The sequence below is a fragment of the Monodon monoceros genome, unplaced genomic scaffold, assembly GCF_005190385.1.
Source record: "Monodon monoceros isolate NGI ecotype Baffin Bay Population unplaced genomic scaffold, NGI_Narwhal_1 Super_Scaffold_3, whole genome shotgun sequence".
NCBI classification, from domain to species: Eukaryota; Metazoa; Chordata; class Mammalia; order Artiodactyla; family Monodontidae; genus Monodon; species Monodon monoceros.
This window is the reverse complement of record NW_021703780.1, coordinates 19351799-19370332: the sequence shown is the minus strand read 5'-3', so window position 1 is coordinate 19370332 and position 18534 is coordinate 19351799. Positions and strand designations below refer to the sequence as shown.

Here is an 18534-nt window from a genome sequence, read left to right as displayed (position 1 = left end):
TCAGGTGTAATCATGCCTGTCAGAGTCTTCCCATGGGAAGTGCGGATTCTTAGTGACATTCTGATACGTGGGGGGACATGGAGATGGATCGCAGTCAGACCTTGAACTTCAAATTAGTGGACAATGGCTCTGTGGAGATACCAACTAATTTTCTCCCTACAGGAACATTGTGCAAGCTGACAGGCCAAAAGCATCCATTATTTTTAATTGGAGAGAAAAATGACACAGTTAGAGTGACATACCACATATCCATGGCTTAACTTTGTGATGGAGAGGAAAGTGCTAGCTAAGTAGAGGAAAGTGCTAGCTAAGTGGACTTTCGTTTTGTATTCAGTTCCTTTTCACACCAGTGGGAAGAGGTGAGGGGAGAAATGTCTAAATGTCAGACAGTAAGTGAGAAGGAGACAGGAGACTGCTGTTTCTCCACAGAGGTAATTAGGTCTTTCTCAACCCTGGACCAGGGAGTGAAGGAAGGTGCCTTCCACGTAACAGTGACCTTTGTTCTGTTTTCAAGACCAATGTATGTTCTCAAAGGAACTTCCCCCTCTGTGATTAATCATCACAGCAAGAAGCTAGTAGTCAGACCAAGAACTTCCAATTAGCCACAACAGAGAGTTATAAGTGACTACAGAACAAGTATCAATATTGTAAAAGGGAGGAGCAGGTCAGAGCAGTGAGGCCGCAACTCTTTATTTCTCTCCATAAACCCATTACAAAGGATATTCTTTGTTGGTAAACATCAACGCTCACTAATCTTCTGAACTATTAACAAGCTTTTGGTGGTGTGTGTCAATTAAAATATAACATGTATAAACTCTCTTGGTTTCCAGGTGGTCTTATGAGTAAAGTGCGAAAAAAAAAAAGAAAAGCCTTCTGAGACCCATCAATTTCAATGCTACAATATTTAGAGTTGTTGGTACAATATTTAGAGTTGTTCCTCACTAAGGAAAAAGTTGGCTTAATTTCCAGGCAAAGATAAGCTCCTTGAAGGCAGGTGTTATGCTTTTTTATGGATTCCAGCAAGTACTCAGTGCCCAGATGAATGAGAGTTTTAGACATAGGTATAATGACAGCATTATAGTCAACCATCCTGAGTCAAAGAAAAAGCAATATTCATTTTCATGAAAACACCATCTTTAACATTCTTCAAGGATACAAAAATAATATAAACAGGACAAAATGACCAGATAGTGCCCAGAAAAGTACCGGACAAAATGACCAGATAGTGCCCAGAAAAGAAAAGTACCGTAGAACCACCCAGAAAAGAACTGGCAATTTCAGAGTTAAGAGTACAACTGCATTTACATGATGGAAAGTCACTAAAAACTTATATTTTAAGGGAGAAATCCAGATGTTTCACACCCCGCCTGTCAAAAGTTTTAGAATTTAATTTTACAGTATATGCTTGGTACATGTAAGTAGGTCTATCTAGCATAAGTCACAGTGTATTGTCATCCGTAAACATGAGAACAATATACCCTACCTCACAGAGATAGTCTAAATAATGAAGATTATATGTAGTCACACTAGCACTGTGTCTGAAACATAGGCATTCAATGAATGTTCGTTTACTCTCCATTCTCCTTCCCATAGCACAGATCTTCTTGCTTGGATGTTTCATTTTACAAAACTATTTTTCTATAAAAATGAGTTACATATTGATATTAGCCTGCCCTCTAATTGCCAAAAATCTGGCATGTCATCTTACACTGATTTGATAACTCAGCAAGTATTTTCTCTCTATGTAATATTGGGCCTAGCATGACCAATAAAAAGTCACATGTTAATAATAAAGTGATGATAATAATAATATCTAATTCATCTAGTTTCAGGCCCCAGTTCCAAATAATGGCTGACACTAGAATTGTGTTCTTCATTCTCGGGAAACAGTGATATGTCACACAGAGAAAACATGAAGTCTTAAAGGAAGTTTATTCTATTTATTTTCATTTTAGTATGCTTCTCACAAGTTAGGTGGTAACTCCCGGCTATGTTGTCAAACTATGCCCCCCCCATGAAAAATTTCACCTTGGAACTGTTATGTCTATCTGGTTATTTATGTTAAAATAATCGAGTGTTATTATACGTTATTAATATGTAACTATCAGAATATATTAAATATATGTATTAAACATATTGCTAATTAGCTAATCTATGCCCAGTCAGTTATTAGTTATTCTTAGTTATTCTTAGCTGTTAGTGTTGTGTCTAAGGAATAGCCATTCCCTCAAGGTGAAGTCCCATGCACCAAGGGCAAAGTCTTCTCCAAAGTACAGACCAGTTTATGACTCTTCCGTACCTTTTACTAATAAATGTTACTACATTTGGTAAAATTCATAATAAGAGCTCCTTTCTTTAATAAGGCACTGCCCCTCCTTTTAACTCTGGAGTTTAGTGCCCCTCCTTTTAACTCTGGAGTTTACCAACATCTACCAAAAACATCAGATAAAATTTTTAAAAATTGATATTGGCTAAGCAGTCAAATTGACTTAGGTTAGTGTACAACAGAGACTAAGATATATTTCCTACTTCTTTGCTTTTCTTACTCATCATTTTTTCCTGTTTATTTTGTGTAAAGAGCAGCACACACATATTACAGTGATGAGGATAAGTTAGCATTTTTCCTGTTTAAATGGCAACACAATGGTTAACACAGTTCCAACAAGCACCCCTGTTAATGTGCAGTTGGCAGTTTTGTTCATCAGCCAGTAGGTCAGTGAGTCAAGGAGGGGGCAGTGGAGCTTAACTGCTGCATTTGGTAAACAATTGGAGGAACAGTAGTATTGTAGAATCTGAAATGTCTCGTTACCAGTCCTGTGTTCATGTGATTCTTGTCCTCCGTGCATGGAACTTCACCTTGATGAGGCTGAAGTTGAGATGCCTTTCAAGAAAGAATGTACAATTTAAATAAATTTAAATAAAAATAGTCTTGACACAATGCATTCCACTTAACTAACAAGTCACTATTGATCCCCCCCAAAATTTATATACATAGTATTTCATGGAGTGTATAAATTGAAACTGAACTGGACATATTTATCATGACGAAATGCTGCAGGTTGGAATAAAGCTCTAATATTTCACCCGTTTCCTGGTTATTTGAAAATGTGAAGGATTTGTATGAGTTACAAGATGAGCTCTCAGGATCTTCACTTAGGAACGGACCACAGTGACTGTCAGAAGATCATTTATATGGCCCCCCTCTCCTTCTGTTACTGCACTTGTCTGTTCTTTATAGTCATTGTATCTGAACAAAATGTTTAAGGTGGGTAGCATTGCTTGATTTAGGGACGTCGTCAGTTATATGAACAAAAGAATAGCTGGAAGACCCTGGTAGAATGAATGTGGAATTTGTTGTGTGTGTATGCGTTCTCTGAGTGGGTGGCCCCATAATAAGCCATGCGAGACCCGTGTTAAGCGGGCTGCCAGAGATCAATGCTATGACTGCAGTCATCCATCATCTCTAACTCAGGCAGGATGCAATCAATGGTAATCCATCTCTTTCCCATTGGATTCCCATTGGATAATTGATTTTTTAAAAAATTTGTGGGATTGATCTTTTTTCATTTAAGACACTGTCATTGCATAATACAGTAGTTTTAAGGATTGAGGGGAAAAGGGTTTACTTGTTTCAATAAAATTCTAATGGCACTAGGTTTAATCATATCATGATTAGCCCTGGGAAAAATTATGAAGCTTGCATCTTGGGTATTTTCCTGTGTTCCCATTTTTAGCTACTTCTCCCTTTTATGAAACCATGCATAACCCCTTTTAGATGCTAAGTGTTCCGTTTGTATCAATTAATTCACATTAAGTTATTTGCTATTAAAGATGTTCCCAATCCTGGCGACTCTTCAATTTCCAGACCTGAAGCCTCTGATTTCTCTTTGCAAACTAATCTAGTCCTCGACCCAAAAGGTACCTCCACAGACACTGCCCTGCTCCCCACTTCTCCATTTTCTTTGCTACCATACTCCACAAATTCCATGGCCCTCCACAGTCCTGACCTCAGATTTCTGCCTGCTTAACTTAGGTAGACTTAGCTTAGGTACCTTAGTTAGACTCCTGATTTCTGTGTGGGCCCCATCTTCTTGTGCCATGGTCGAGAAAGTTCCCCAAGACAGAAAGTCCTATATTAGTTAACTGTGTTTTTGAAAAAAGATTTATAGCCATAGTAGCTGCCATGAGGTATAAAACTTTCTGCAAGGACAATGGCTTTGATTTCCTTTAGCAGGAGGTTTTAAGGGAAAATCTTGTTACCATTTTGGGGATGGAGATATCTCAGATACATATGGAGATAGATTATATATCTCAGATCTCTATCTATAAATATCTCAGATCTCTATCTATAAATATCTCAGATATCTAAATTGCAATATTCTATTTGTAAGTAATTAGTAAGGATAATGCAAGTATATCGGTTAGGATATCTTAAATTATCTCAAAGGTATCTCCTTCCTTAGCATAAAACAAAAATCCTAATGGTTATATTGATATAATCAAGCTAAACTGTGTTGGCTAGGGATATCAGATTACCCACAATGATTTGGACAAACCTCTGGGGCTGAAGGGGCGCCCACTTCCTCTGTATATACTCCCTGAATGAGAAATGACATCCGAAGGAGAGTTGATGTACTGGACGTTGGCTTGGCAATAATGTTTAGTACAGAGAAGTGTGTACATCTTCACGCTGAAGAACTGAAGAAGTAGGAAGTGTTTTCCTGATCTAGAGATAAAGGAGCAAGCATATTATTGTTAGCTTATGTATTAAAAAAAATAAGCATACTGGTACTTAACAGTAAATGTCATGTCATTAAATTGAATGCTTGAGTTGACATATATAAACACTCATTTACTACTACTATGAATCACAGAAGAGAAAGTAATTGTTAATTAAGATGACATTGTTATAGGTGTTACTGAATTCTTGCAAACACGTTTAATGCTTATATTATATAGACAATGGCATTTATGCCCTTCTTGTTAGGAAATCCATATTTTTTCTTCTTCAAGAAATTACTAAAAAAAAAAAAAAGAAAAAAAAAATTACTGCCCAAAATTGTGAACTCTACTTCTGTTTTAAACCTAGAAGTAGAACACAGATTTATTAGGTTGCAGAACAAGAGATAGACATACGAGTACTGAGGCAAGATGGATAAGACTTGCAGCATCAAGAAAAGAGACATGGAACTTATTCCTAAGGCATGACGCAAAGCTGGCAGCCAACAAATTACAGACCATTCTAGAGAGAAAACATTTCTGAGAGATGCAAAGGTGATAAGTAAACTTTGAACATACTCATTACCAAAGATTAAGAGTTTGATGTAAATAGAGGAAGGATTGTGACCTGGAAAATTACAGGCCCCAAGGATAGCACAAACTTGGATAAAATAGTCATGGTCTTGGGACCCCACTGTTGTTTGAACAAATGATTTCATTCTCAATGTGCTACTCATTAAAACTGAATTGAATTTGTACAGTTTTCTAAGGTACGTTTGGCAAGATCGTTCATAGATATGGACATATGTAAATGTACTCAGTGGCGAAAGTCATCCATAAAGAAGTTATTGAGCACCTATGAGCACACATCTCATGAGTACACTCAGTGGAGCCAATTATTGCATCCTAGAGGAATACCACCATACCTACTAGATTCATTTAGGTTGACAGTCGCCCAGAAGGGTATGGATATTAAGGGTATGGATATTATTTCATAAGACAAATTATTCCAAAGTAATTATATTTTTAACGTTCCATTTCTGCCTTATTCTGAATACATTCAAGTACCTGCAGGATGCTGGAGAGCTGTAAGACACTCTCTAGTATATTGAGGAACACAGCAAGATGGTGTTGATAGGTTCAGAAGCCATTTTATTAATGCCGGATCTACTCCTCCTCTAGCTTTCAACCCCCCTCTTCCGAAGTATTTGTGGTCTTGCTGTGAGAGTATCATAGTGCCTTTGTTTAGAAAACATTGTGTGTCATTTATTTCAATATTTAGATCTGCTTAGCTCTGTGGAAAATTCTCTAGGCACTCTCTAACTCCCTTCATAAATATTTAACATTAATTTTACCTCTATTCTCAAAAACTCTATGTTAGAATTCAGCAAAACCTAGCCTAAATTCTCCAGCTGCTGCCCTATACAGCTGCTTTTACCTCCATAGTTGTGTGATCATTTGAAATACAATCCTTGGGCTTCTGTTTAATTTAGAAAGCAAAAATAATTTTACTAATTATCTTATAAGGCTGTTGTACAGTTCAAAGAAGTTAATGCATAGAGAATTCAGAATATTACCAGTCATGTAATAAGCACTCAACAGGGATTAACAAACCAGTTATATTATTTATCATCCAAATGGAAATAACTTTGAGATTAAAGGGGTACAGTAGTTCATAACATAGAGGGACAACAGGTAAACTGTAACCACGCAGAGCAAATGTGGATATATGGTCATCCTTTATTTGCTATACTTGTCTAAGAAATCATGTCCTTCAATGTAGCATTTATGATTCAGCACTCCCAATTCAACTTGTTTGAATCTATCTAATACCTATTTTCTTTCCCAGTATGAATGCCCATGAATGGTAGTCCTTCTAACTTGCTTGCCAATAAATAGTCACCTACTACTTAATGAAACCCGTATTATTCCTACAGTGGGAGACTTCAGACAGGAGATCACAGAGGTTTGAAGTAGCCATGGAAGAGATTGGGCATAGTCTGGGCCTCCAAGCCTGGATTTGAACATATTGAAATCCAGAATTTGAATTTATTGAAGGAAAAAAGAATTTGAACATATTGAAGGAAAAAAGAGGGCATTTCTAAGGAAACAATGCTTTGGAGTATGTACTGATAACAGTGCACATTGTATAATTACAGAGTAGACTTTGATAAAAGTAAGTTCTATGTTAGCAGGGGGATATGTTTTTCCAGGTAAGGTGAAGTTTGATTACAAAGGGACTTAGTAATGAAACAGAAAGTTTAGGATTTAGTGCAACAAGGAACATATATTTTAGGTGTTTCGATCTGGAGAACCGCATCATGACTATCTTCTAGAAAGTTGCAACACTCTGCAAGAAGAAAATGATTGAAACAAGAAGTCTGTTTCTTATTAAAAAGGCATTTTGTTACCTCAAATCTGGAATCAAGGGCACTGAAAATTATTCTTCTTTTGTGCATTTTTTCATAATCTACTTTCAATTAGTTTTTGCCCAATTATTTTGGGGTTATCCTTACTGCTTATTTTCACGTGTCCTGTTAACTGATACAGCACAAACTTTGTCCTTAGATTATCAGCTCTGCACATTCATGTCAGGGAAGAGTGCTAGAAAACAAAGACGTTAATTTTATAAGTTCAGTGTAGCAATATTCAATTTAGGGAGAGAATTTTACACGAAAGTACTGTTTGAATATCCATCTGGTAAGTCTTTAGCATTATCTAATTTCTTTCCACTGTGCATGGCGCTGCTGAGACACCTCAGGGACTGTTCGTATAACATCGTTGCTACAGGCCATGGAAAATTCTGTGCACTGCTTTCCATACATGTTTGGTTACAGCTGGTTCTGGTTTGTGTGTTTTGGGGTTTTCCAATGCAATTACTGCCAACTTCATATATACCAAATGGATCTGCCTCTTTCTGTTTCAACTAAAGGCTTTAAACCATAGTTTTAAATGTGAATACACTGATGAAAAAAATAAAATGCCCAGATAGACTGAAGGAAACTCAGAAAGACATAGGGAACCTCAGAGTAATGTCTTCCCAAGCAGAAACTACCAATAATAATAATAAGGAAAAGAAAAAAAAATTTCTTCCAAGTTCAGGGTTCTATTAGACTGTTTTTTGAGTACGTGTACTTTCGTCTCAAGTGTTTCATTGGAGGGAATAATTATTTCCCTTTTCTGCGGAAAGAACTCTCCCACCAGGAGCATGATGTATTCTGCTCCAACCTGACAGATCTATCCGGTTCTGACTAGATCAGTATGGGCCTCAGTCTTGCAGTCACTGTGGCTTTCTTTCCATCTCAGTAATTCTCAGATTGACTCCCCATAAGTGCAGTGGGGAAGAACCAGTTATCCCACACAGCCACTGGCTTGTGATTACGTATACAATTATTACGAGAGGTGTGCAGCATAACCCCAGGGATGGCACTGAAAGAAGTGGCCTTTTTCATCATTATAGTCTTAATAAAATCAGATAGGACTCCATCAACTGGCTTTTGAAATGTTTATATCACTTTATGGAAAAGATGTGCAAAATGCATGGGCACTGACAGAGAAAGTCTATGCTTTCCATGTATGCTAGCACGATATTCCATACATGACTCTATTCTTCCCTAGGTTGAAGAGATTGCTGACAGCAAGTGCAATGCTACTCAAATGTATTGGCCCTTTCAATGCTTTTGAAAGAACACCTGCAGGCATAATGACAGATTTGTGCTTGGGACACATTCTGTACTGTTTTTCTTACATGCATGCATGTAGCACAAGCAAATGCTAAACAGTTACACATTACCAATCCAGTTAGTATGCCAATGATACTGTCTCTCTCTTAATAACTATATAGCAGGCATTAAACCTGCTCACCTCCAGATTTCCAAATAAATATACCAACTGACTATAAAAATAGAAAGAGAAAAACTTTGAATAGAAAAAAGAGAAATCCAAATGCCAAGAAATTTAAAACATTTCTGCGGGATCCACTTTGTTCAAGACAGTGTTGAACTGAGAAGTGGGCTGTGGCTCTTCTTATGGGAAAAATCTGTGTAGCAGGGAAGCGAGAGGAGGAAAACTCAGGAGAAGGAGAATGCTACTGATATTTCTGAACAATGATTTTTGAAGGTTTGAAGTGTAAGTATGCGTGTGTGTGTGTGTGTGTGAGAGAGAGGAAGAGAGAGCGATGTCAGGAGAAGCTGTGTCCTGGGGACACGAGGAGGCGACTGTTCTGAGGAAGAATATCTGGGTCCCATCAGGGACTCTGGAAACTAATTCTGGTTCTAGATACATCAGGCCTGGAGGCTACGGAGGCACTTATCGCATGTTTACACCTGCCATGGCTCTTTATTCCAGGCAAACATAATGATTTTAGCAGGGCTGGCTGTGGATGAAGGAGGCCATGCCAGGGTAAGAAAGAAAAGAAAAAAAGACATGGCGCCAGTCCAGAGAAGAAACGTTTCCGCACAAGAAATAAAAATTGACAGCATGTGCTTTTCATTAGGCTCTCCCTTCCTCCCTCCCTCCCTGCCTCTCCACTTGCTGGATCACTGACCAGGTACAGGAAATACTGTGTTAATTCTAAACCTCACACTTCTCACATCATTTGGGACTGATTTAGGTTTTATGTAAAACCTAGCTCAAACCTTCATAAGAAAACAAAATAATTATTTTTGAAGTTGACGAAATACCTAATTCTGTGCATCTAAAAGCTTCTGAAGTTAACAAATATTAAGCTACTTGGAATCAGCTGATAATTTTTTTAAAAGTTACATTTCACTTACATTCTCAAAAAATAAATTCCATACGGGTTAAGACATTAAATACAGAAAAAACAATAAAACAGCAGGGGAAAATGGAGATTGATACTTAATTTGGGGGAGGAAAAAATCCTTTGTAAATATGAAAGTGAAAGGGTAGACCAATTGGCAATATTGGTAGATAATAACTACATAATTGTAAATACCATAAATCATCTCAATATCTTTCTCCAAACTAGGAAATATTTGCTCATATCTGAAGAAAAAAAATAATCGATCCCTTCAATATATAAAGAACTGGTCCAAGGTGAAAAACAGGAAATGCATGAGAAGAAATACTAATGGCCTCTAAACACACACACACACACACATTCTCCTAACAAGTAATTAAAGAAACAAACTAGAAGTAAAAAATATATCATTTCTTAAAGTGGAAAAGATATTTCCTAAATTTCAGTAGGGTTGGGCAGAGTGGTAAAGGAACACTTCTGATGGGTACCATTGGTATTATTCTATAGAAAACAATTTGATCCTATCATGGAGGTCATTACAAATGTGTACATCTACTCAGGTATGAGCACAAAATTTTTTGTAGCAGGACTTCACCAAGGCATTGTTTATATATAGAAAATTTATACCAGATGCTGATGGTCAGAGATTTTCTATTAAACATTGGTCAAAAATCCATACGGAATATTTAATTATTAAGATTTCTTAACACAGGTTTTGATGGAATAAAATTATGCTCAAATTCTGAAATTAAAAAATCAGAATAAAAACATAAAATTTTACACCAATTTTTTAAAAGAAGAAAAATATGAAAAATAAAATTGCACAAACCTTGCAGGGAAATAGAATAGTACTGTGTGTTAGTAATGATGACATTATAGATTACTCCTTTGATGTTAGACATACTTATTGATTTATCCCTTATTTACATACACACTTGTGTTTTTTGTCACTCACATTCTTTGGCACCATGATGTCCAGTGCACCAATGTGTCCAGGAGCCACAGGTGGTCACTGAGCATTGTAACGGTGACTAGTCAGAAGGAGATGTGCTGTGACTTAAAAATATATGCCAATTCCAACGACAAAGCATAAAAAATGCAAAGTATCTCTTTCATAAAAGTAAATATTGACAATATTTAACATTTTTTTACATGGCAGGTTAAATAAAATATATGATTACAATGAACTTCACCCACTTCTTATTTCTTCTTTCTATCTGGCCATCTGGCCATCTGAAAATGTACAATGACTGGTGTGGCTTGCATTATAATTCTAGTTGACAGCACTGTTAGAGAATTTGATGATGTTTTCTGCTCACCTGCCACCTCTATCCTATACCATCTCCAACATGTTGGCATTCAAAGTAGCTTTCGCCTAAGGGCAGGCTCTGCAGCTAAGGAGACAGACACAGGGTGTTGGACAGGCAAGGGTTTTAAAATTACTTTTGAGAAGTTGTTCCCCCCCCCCACCTCAGTATTAGGAAACGTTGTTTCATGGAGTTGCTCAAGAGATGTCAAGTAAAAAATCCTGAACAGAAGCATCACTCTGAATTTACCTCCACAGCGATTCATGACTTTATGAATTTTTACTTTTTAATATCTAACTTGTCTGATGCTGGGCAAGTCATATGCCTCTGGAACTCAGGGTTTTTGGGTGTTTTTTTTTTTTCCTATCTCTAAAAAGAATTTTAAAAACTCTTCATTTGTAAAACAAAACAATGAAATTCACATAGTTGCTGTGAAAACTAAATGAGCAAATGAATGTGGATGCTTAAAAAGAGTGATTAGCATACAGTTAAAATTATCTTGTGCTACCTCTTAATTAAATTAAATATACTGGTATACGTTGGGAACAGACTGAACATATTAAATAAACTGATCAAAAGTTAACAGTAGGTCTTCCCTGATGGCACAGTAGTTGAGAGTCCGCCTGCCGATGCAGGGGACACGGGTTCGTGCCCCAGTCCGGGAAGATCCCACATGCCGCGGAGCGGCTGGGCCCATAAGCCATGGCCGCTGAGCCTGCGTGTCCGGAGCCCGTGCTCCGCAACGGGAGAGGCCACAATAGTGAGAGGCCCGCGTACCGCAAAAAAAAAAAAAAAAAGTTGAGTATATTTGTGGTATCAGAGAGATAGCCTAAAAGACTTTAACAGTTGCAGGCCAAGGAATTGGACTGCCTAGTTCTGAAACCAGCTCTGGATCTTAACAACTTTTATCTTGAGCAAGGTATGTAAAGCCTGTGTTTCCTCTTCTGTGCGATGTGGTAATGCAACTCACAGGGGAGGTGGAAAAATGAAAACAATAAATGCACTTAAAATACTTAGGACAGTTCCTTGGACAGTTACATAGTTTAACAATTATTATTATCACCATGATGGGGAAAGTTGCCAACAAATTCCGATACCTTCAGATAAAACAAACAAAAAAATCACAGAATATTTGCAAATATCATATACTCTATGCCAAAAGTAAAATTCTTCTTGGGGATTAATGATCCTCATAGTGTTTCTGAAAGCAGAAAGATCAGTAGCCTAGAGCAGTATTTCTCATGGGTTACATACATTGTGCAGATAAATGCCCGGGGACCTTGTTAGAATGCAGACTGATTCAGTAAGTCTGGGTGGAGTCTGATTGAGATTCTGCATAGTTAAATCAGCTCCCATGTGATGCTGAGGCTGCCTGTTTCCCACTGCATTCAGAGTACCAGGGGCTAAAGCAATATTATCTGCTTTGACAGCAAGAGTAATTGAGGTGCAAGATCACAGAACCGATATCAACGTAAGTGTATGAAAAAACAATCCTTTTTGTTTTTTACATAGACTATGAGCATAGGCATAGATTAGTTTTGTTCTCCTTTAATTGAATTCATCTCATTAAGTTTGACAGGGGTCAGGCAACATCCCCTTATAGAGATTATGATTCTGAGCAGACAATTTATGACAATTGCTCTGTGTTTCGTGACAAATATAAAGAATAAACAGGCCTTTCAAAATGTAGATTTCTAGAATAAACAATTGTCCTAACACAGTATTTTGAATGGTTCCTCCTGTACTGAGGTTTTAATAGGTACTAGTTATTTGGTTAAGAAAATTCCTTTTTTTTAAAATACATCTTTATTGGAGTATAATTGCTTCACACTACTGTGAGCTTCTGTTGCACAGCAAAGCGAATCAGCCATATGCATACACATGTCCCCATATCCCCTCCCTCTTGAGCCTCCCTGCCATCCTCCTTATTCCATCCCTTTAGGTCATCGCAAAACACCGAGCCCATCTCCTAAGCTGCTGCTTCCCACCAGCCAACTATTTTACATTCAGTAGTGTATAAAGGTCGATGCTACTCTCACTTCGCTCCAGCTTCCCCCTTCCACCCCATGTCCTCAAGTCCATTTTCTATGTCTACCTCTTTATTCCTGCCCTGTAACTAGTTTCATCAGTACTTTTTTTTTTTAGATTCCATATATGTGTTAGCATACAGTATTTGTCTTTCTCTTTCTGACTTACTTCACTCTGTATGACAGACTCTAGGTCCATCCACCCACTACAAATAACTCAATTTCGTTTCTTTTTATGGCTGAGTAATATTCCATTGTATGTATGTGCCACATCTTCTTTATCCATTCATCTGTCGATGGACATTTAGGTTGGTTGACATCCTGGCTATTGTCAATAGAGCTGCAGTGAACACTGTGGTGTTAGTGTGCAAGTAATTCAAACTACAAATAAGTATTAGGTAATATCAGAGGCTCTTTAAGCATCTCCTTTAATCTTTTAACATGGAGAGTATAGATTTTTCTAATGCTTAGCCTCCCTAGAATTCTTTGGAAAAACTCAACTTGTTCACAACATACATACTGCTGAATTCACCTTGCCAGTATTTTGTTTGACTGACAAAGTACTTTTTTAGTTTTGATATCAAGGTTATAAAGACCTTATAAAATTATTTGGAGGTATTTTTCTCTCTCTGGATGAATCTGTACAGGATTCCTCTACTGACTGTCATCTTTCTTGTCCTTTTCCCTTGATAGGAATTTCTTCAGTGTCCTAGAATACTCTGAAGTTCACAGACTTTTGTTAAATTCTCTACTTTCAGAAAATTTGCATTCCTAATAAATTTCAGTTACTAGTATGTGTCAGGTACAGTGAAACTTCATACCAAGGGTTGGCATGACCTCACGTCAATGAACACATATGAATGAACTTTTAGATAAATATACATTTTGTAAAGTAGTAAATTATAATCATAGAGTTTTTTTTCTCATTATTGCATTGATTTTAATACCTGCATGATTGATCTCTGCCCTTGTGGATGTTACATGTCAGATCGCTTAAATATACCAGAGAAACCCTCACAGATGCAGAACTGTCATATCTCAAAAGGATAAGGGGAGATAGTGGAGGGGAAGATGGCGGAAGAGTAAGACGCAATCACCTTCCTCCCCACAGATACACCAGAACTACATCTACACGTGGAACAACTCCTACAGAACAACTACTGAATGCTTGCAGAAGACCTCAGACCTCCCAAAAGAGCCGTGTGGATGAAGGGCTCTTGGTGCTCCAGCCAGGAGTCAGTGCTGTGCCGCTGAGGTGGGAGAGCCAACTTCAGGACACTGGTCCACAAGAGACCTCCCAGCTCCACATAATATCAAACAGTGAAAATCTCCCAGAGATCTCCATCTGAACACCAGCACCCAGCTTTACTCAACGACCAGCAAGCTACAGTGCTGGACACCCTATGCCAACCAACTAGCAAAACAGGAACACAACCCCACCCATTAGCAGAGAGGCTGCCTAAAATCATAATAAGTCCACAGACACCCCAAAACACACCACCAGACATGGACCTGCCCACGAGAACGATAAGATCCAGCCTCATCCACCAGAACACAGGCACTAGTCCCCTCCACCAGGAAGCCTACACAACCCACTGAACCAACCTTAGCCACTTAGTCACTGGGGACAGACATCAAAAACAATGGGAACTACGAACCTACAGCCTGCAAAAAGGAGACCCCAAACACAGTAAAATAAGCAAAATGAGAAGATAGAAAAACACAGCAGATGAAGGAGCAAGATAAAAACCCACCAGACCTAACAAATGAAGAGGAAATAGGCAGTCTACCTGAAAAAGAATTCAGAATAATGACAGTAAAGATGATCCAAAATCCTGGAAATAGCATAGACAAAATGCAAGAAACACTGAACAAGGACCTAGAAGAACTAAAGATGAAACAAACTGATGAACAACACAATAAATGAAATTAAAAATACTCTAGATGGGATCAATAGCAGAATAACTGAGGCAGAAGAACGGATAAGTGACCTGGAAGATAAAATAGTGGAAATAACTACTGCAGAGCAGAATAAAGAAAAAAGAATGAAAAGAACTGAGGACAGTCTCAGAGACCTCTGGGACAACATTAAATGCACCAACATTCGAATTATAGGGGTTCCCGAAGAAGAAGAGAAAAAGAAAGGGACTGAGAAAATATTTGAAGAGGTTATAGTTGAAAACTTCCCTAATATGGGAAAGGAAATAGTTAATCAAGTCTAGGAAGCACAGAGAGTCCCATACAGGATAAATCCAAGGAGAAACACGCCAAGACACATATTAATCAAACTGTCAAAAATTAAATACAAAGAAAGCGTATTAAAAGCAGCAAGGGAAAAACAACAAATAACACACAAGGGAATCCCCATAAGGTTAACAGCTGATCTCTCAGCAGAAACTGCAAGCCACAAGGGACTGGCAGGACGTATTTAAAGTGATGAAGGAGAAAAACCTGCAACCAAGATTACTCTACCCAGCAAGGATCTCATTCAGATTTGATGGAGAAATTAAAACTTTACAGACAAGCAAAAGCTGAGAGAGTTCAGCACCACCAAACCAGCTTTACAACCAATGCTAAAGGAACTTCTCTAGACAAGAAACACAAGAGAAGGAAAAGACCTACAATAACGAACCCAAAACAATTAAGAAAATGGGAATAGGAACATACGTATCAATAATTACCTTAAATATAAATGGACTAAATGCTCCCACCAAAAGACGCAGATTGGCTGAATGGATACAAAAACAAGACCCATCTATATGCTGTCTACAAGAGACCCACTTCAGACCTAGAGACACATACAGACTGAAAGTAAGGGGATGGAAAAAGATATTCCATGCAAATGGAAACCAAAAGAAAGCTGGAGTAGCAGTTCTCATATCAGACAAAATAGACTTTAAAATAAAGACTATTAGAAGAGACAAAGAAGGACACTACATAATGATCAAGGGATCAATCCAAGAAGAAGATATAACAATTGTAAATATTTATGCACCCAACATAGGAGCATCTCAATATATAAGGCAAATACTAACAGCCATAAAAGGGGAAATCGACAGTAACACATACATAGTAGGGGACTTTAACACTCCACTTTCACCAATGGACAGATCATCCAAAATGAAAATAAATAAGGAAACACAAGCTTTAAATGATACATTAAACAAGATGGACTTAATTGATATTTATAGGACACTCCATCCAAAAACAACAGAATACACATTTTTCTCAAGTGCTCATGGAACATTCTCCAGGATAGATCATATCTTGGGTCACAAATCAAGCCTTGGTAAATTTAAGAAAATTGAAATCGTATCAAGTATCTTTTATGACCACAACGCCATGAGACTAGATATCAATTACAGGAAAAGATCTGTACAAAATACAAACACATGGAGGCTAAACAATACACTATTTAATAACGAAGTGATCACTGAAGAAATCAAAGAGGTAATCAAAGAGGTAATCAAAAAATACCTAGAAACAAATGACAATGGAGACACGAAGACCCAAAACCTATGGGATGCAGCAAAAGCAGTTCTAAGAGGGAAGTTCACAGCAATACAATCCTAACTCAAGAAACAAGAAAAATCTCAAATAAATGATCTAACCTTACACCTAAAGGAACCAGAGAAAGAAGGACAAACAAAACTCAAAGTTAGCAGAAGGAAATAAATCATAAAGATCAGAGCAGAAATAAATGAAACAGAAGCAAAGAAAACAAAAGCAAAGATCAATAAAACTAAAAGCTGGTTCAAGCTGGTTCTTTGAGAAGATAAACAAAATTGATAAACCTTAGCCAGACTCATCAAGAAAGGGAGAAGACTCAAATCAATAGAATTAGAAATGAAAAAGGAGAAGTAACAACTGACACTGCAGAAATACAAAAGATCATGAGAGATTACTACAAGCAACTCTATGCCAATTAGATGGACAACCTGGAAGAAATGGACAAATTCTTAGAAATGCACAACCTGCCAAGACTGAATCAGGAAGAAATAGAAAATACGAACAGACCAATCACAAGCACTGAAATTGAAACTGTGATTAAAAATCTTCCAACAAACAAAAAGCCCAGGACCAGATGGCTTCACAGGTGAATTCTATCCATTTAGAGAAGAGCTAACACCTATCCTTCTTCCAAAATGTAGCAGAGGGAGGAACACTCCCAAACTCGTTCTACGAGGCCACCATCACCTTGATACCAAAACCAGACAAGGATGTCACAAAGAAAGAAAACTACAGGCCAATATCACTGATGAACACTGATGCAAAAATCCTCAACAAAATACTAGCAAACAGAATCCAACAGCACATTAAACGGATCATACACCACGATCAAGTGGGGTTTATTCCAGGAATGCAAGGATTCTTCAATATGCGCAAATCAATCAATGTGATAAACCATATTAACAAATTGAAGGAGAAAAACCATATGATCATCTCAGTAGATGCAGAGAAAGCTTTCGACAAAATTCAACACCCATTTATGATATAAACCCTGCAGAAAGTAGGCATAGAGGGAACTTTCCTCAACATAATAAAGGCCATATATGACAATCCCACAGCCAACATCGTCCTCAGTGGTGAAAAACTGAAACCATTTCCACTAAGATCAGGAACAAGACAAGGCTGCCCACTCTCACCACTCTATTCAATATAGTTTTGGAAGTTTTAGCCACAGCAATCAGAGAAGAAAAGGAAATAAAAGGAATCCAAATCGGAAAAGAAGAAGTAAAGCTGTCACCGTCTGCAGATGACATGATACTATACATAGAGAATCCTAAAGATGCTACCAGAAAACTACTAGAGCTAATCAATGAATTTGGTAAAGTAGCAGGATACAAAATTAATGCACAGAAATCTCTGGCATTCCTATACACTAATGATGAAAAATCTGAAGGTGAAATCAAGAAAATACTCCCATTTACCATTGCAACAAAACGAATAAAATATCTAGGAATAAACCTACCTAAGGAGACAAAAAGACCTATATGCAGAAAACTATAAGACACTGATGAAAGAAATTAAACATGATACAAATAGATGGAGAGATATACCATGTTCTTGGATTGGAAGAATCAACATTGTGAAAATGAGTCTACTACCCAAAGCAATCTACAGATTCAATGCAATCCCTATCAAACTACCACTGGCATTTTTCGCAGAACTAGAACAAAAAATTTCACAATTTGTATGGAAACACAAAAGACCCCGAATAGCCAAAGCAATCTTGAGAACAAAAAACGGAGCTGGAGGAATCTGGCTCCCTGACTTCAGATTATACTACAAAGCTAGTAATCAAGACAGTATGGTACTGGCACAAAAACAGAAATACAGATCAATGGAACAGAATAGAAAGCCCAGAAATAAACCCACACACATATGGTCACCTTATCTTTGATAAAGGAGGCAGGAATGTACAGTGGAGAGAGGACAGCCTCTTCAATAAGTGGTGCTGGGAAAACTGGACAGGCACGTGTAAAAGTATGAGATTAGATCACTCCCTAACACCATACACAAAAATAAGCTCAAAATGGATTAAAGACCTAAATGTAAGGCCAGAAACTATCATACTCTTAGAGGAAAACGTAGGCAGAACACTCTATGACATAAACCACAGCAAGATCCTTTTTGACCCACCCCCTAGAGAAATGAAATAAAAGCAAAAATAAACAAATGGGACCTAATGGAACTTAAAAGCTTTTGCTGCTTTTGC

The 18534-nt window shown here is 37.5% G+C and overlaps 1 long non-coding RNA gene across 3 annotated transcripts in view; it reads right to left on the bottom strand.

Annotated features, from left to right (window-relative positions):
- Positions 1 to 1136: 1136 nt before the first annotated feature.
- LOC114906978 overlaps positions 1137 to 18534 on the bottom strand; it is a 586545-nt gene continuing 569147 nt past the window's right edge. For all 3 annotated transcript variants that reach the window (XR_003796584.1, XR_003796586.1, XR_003796585.1), the window contains 2 exons: positions 4557 to 4726; positions 1137 to 2881 (listed from right to left, as the gene is read on the bottom strand). This is a non-coding gene — a long non-coding RNA (uncharacterized LOC114906978). The remainder of the gene's footprint in view (positions 2882 to 4556; positions 4727 to 18534) is intronic.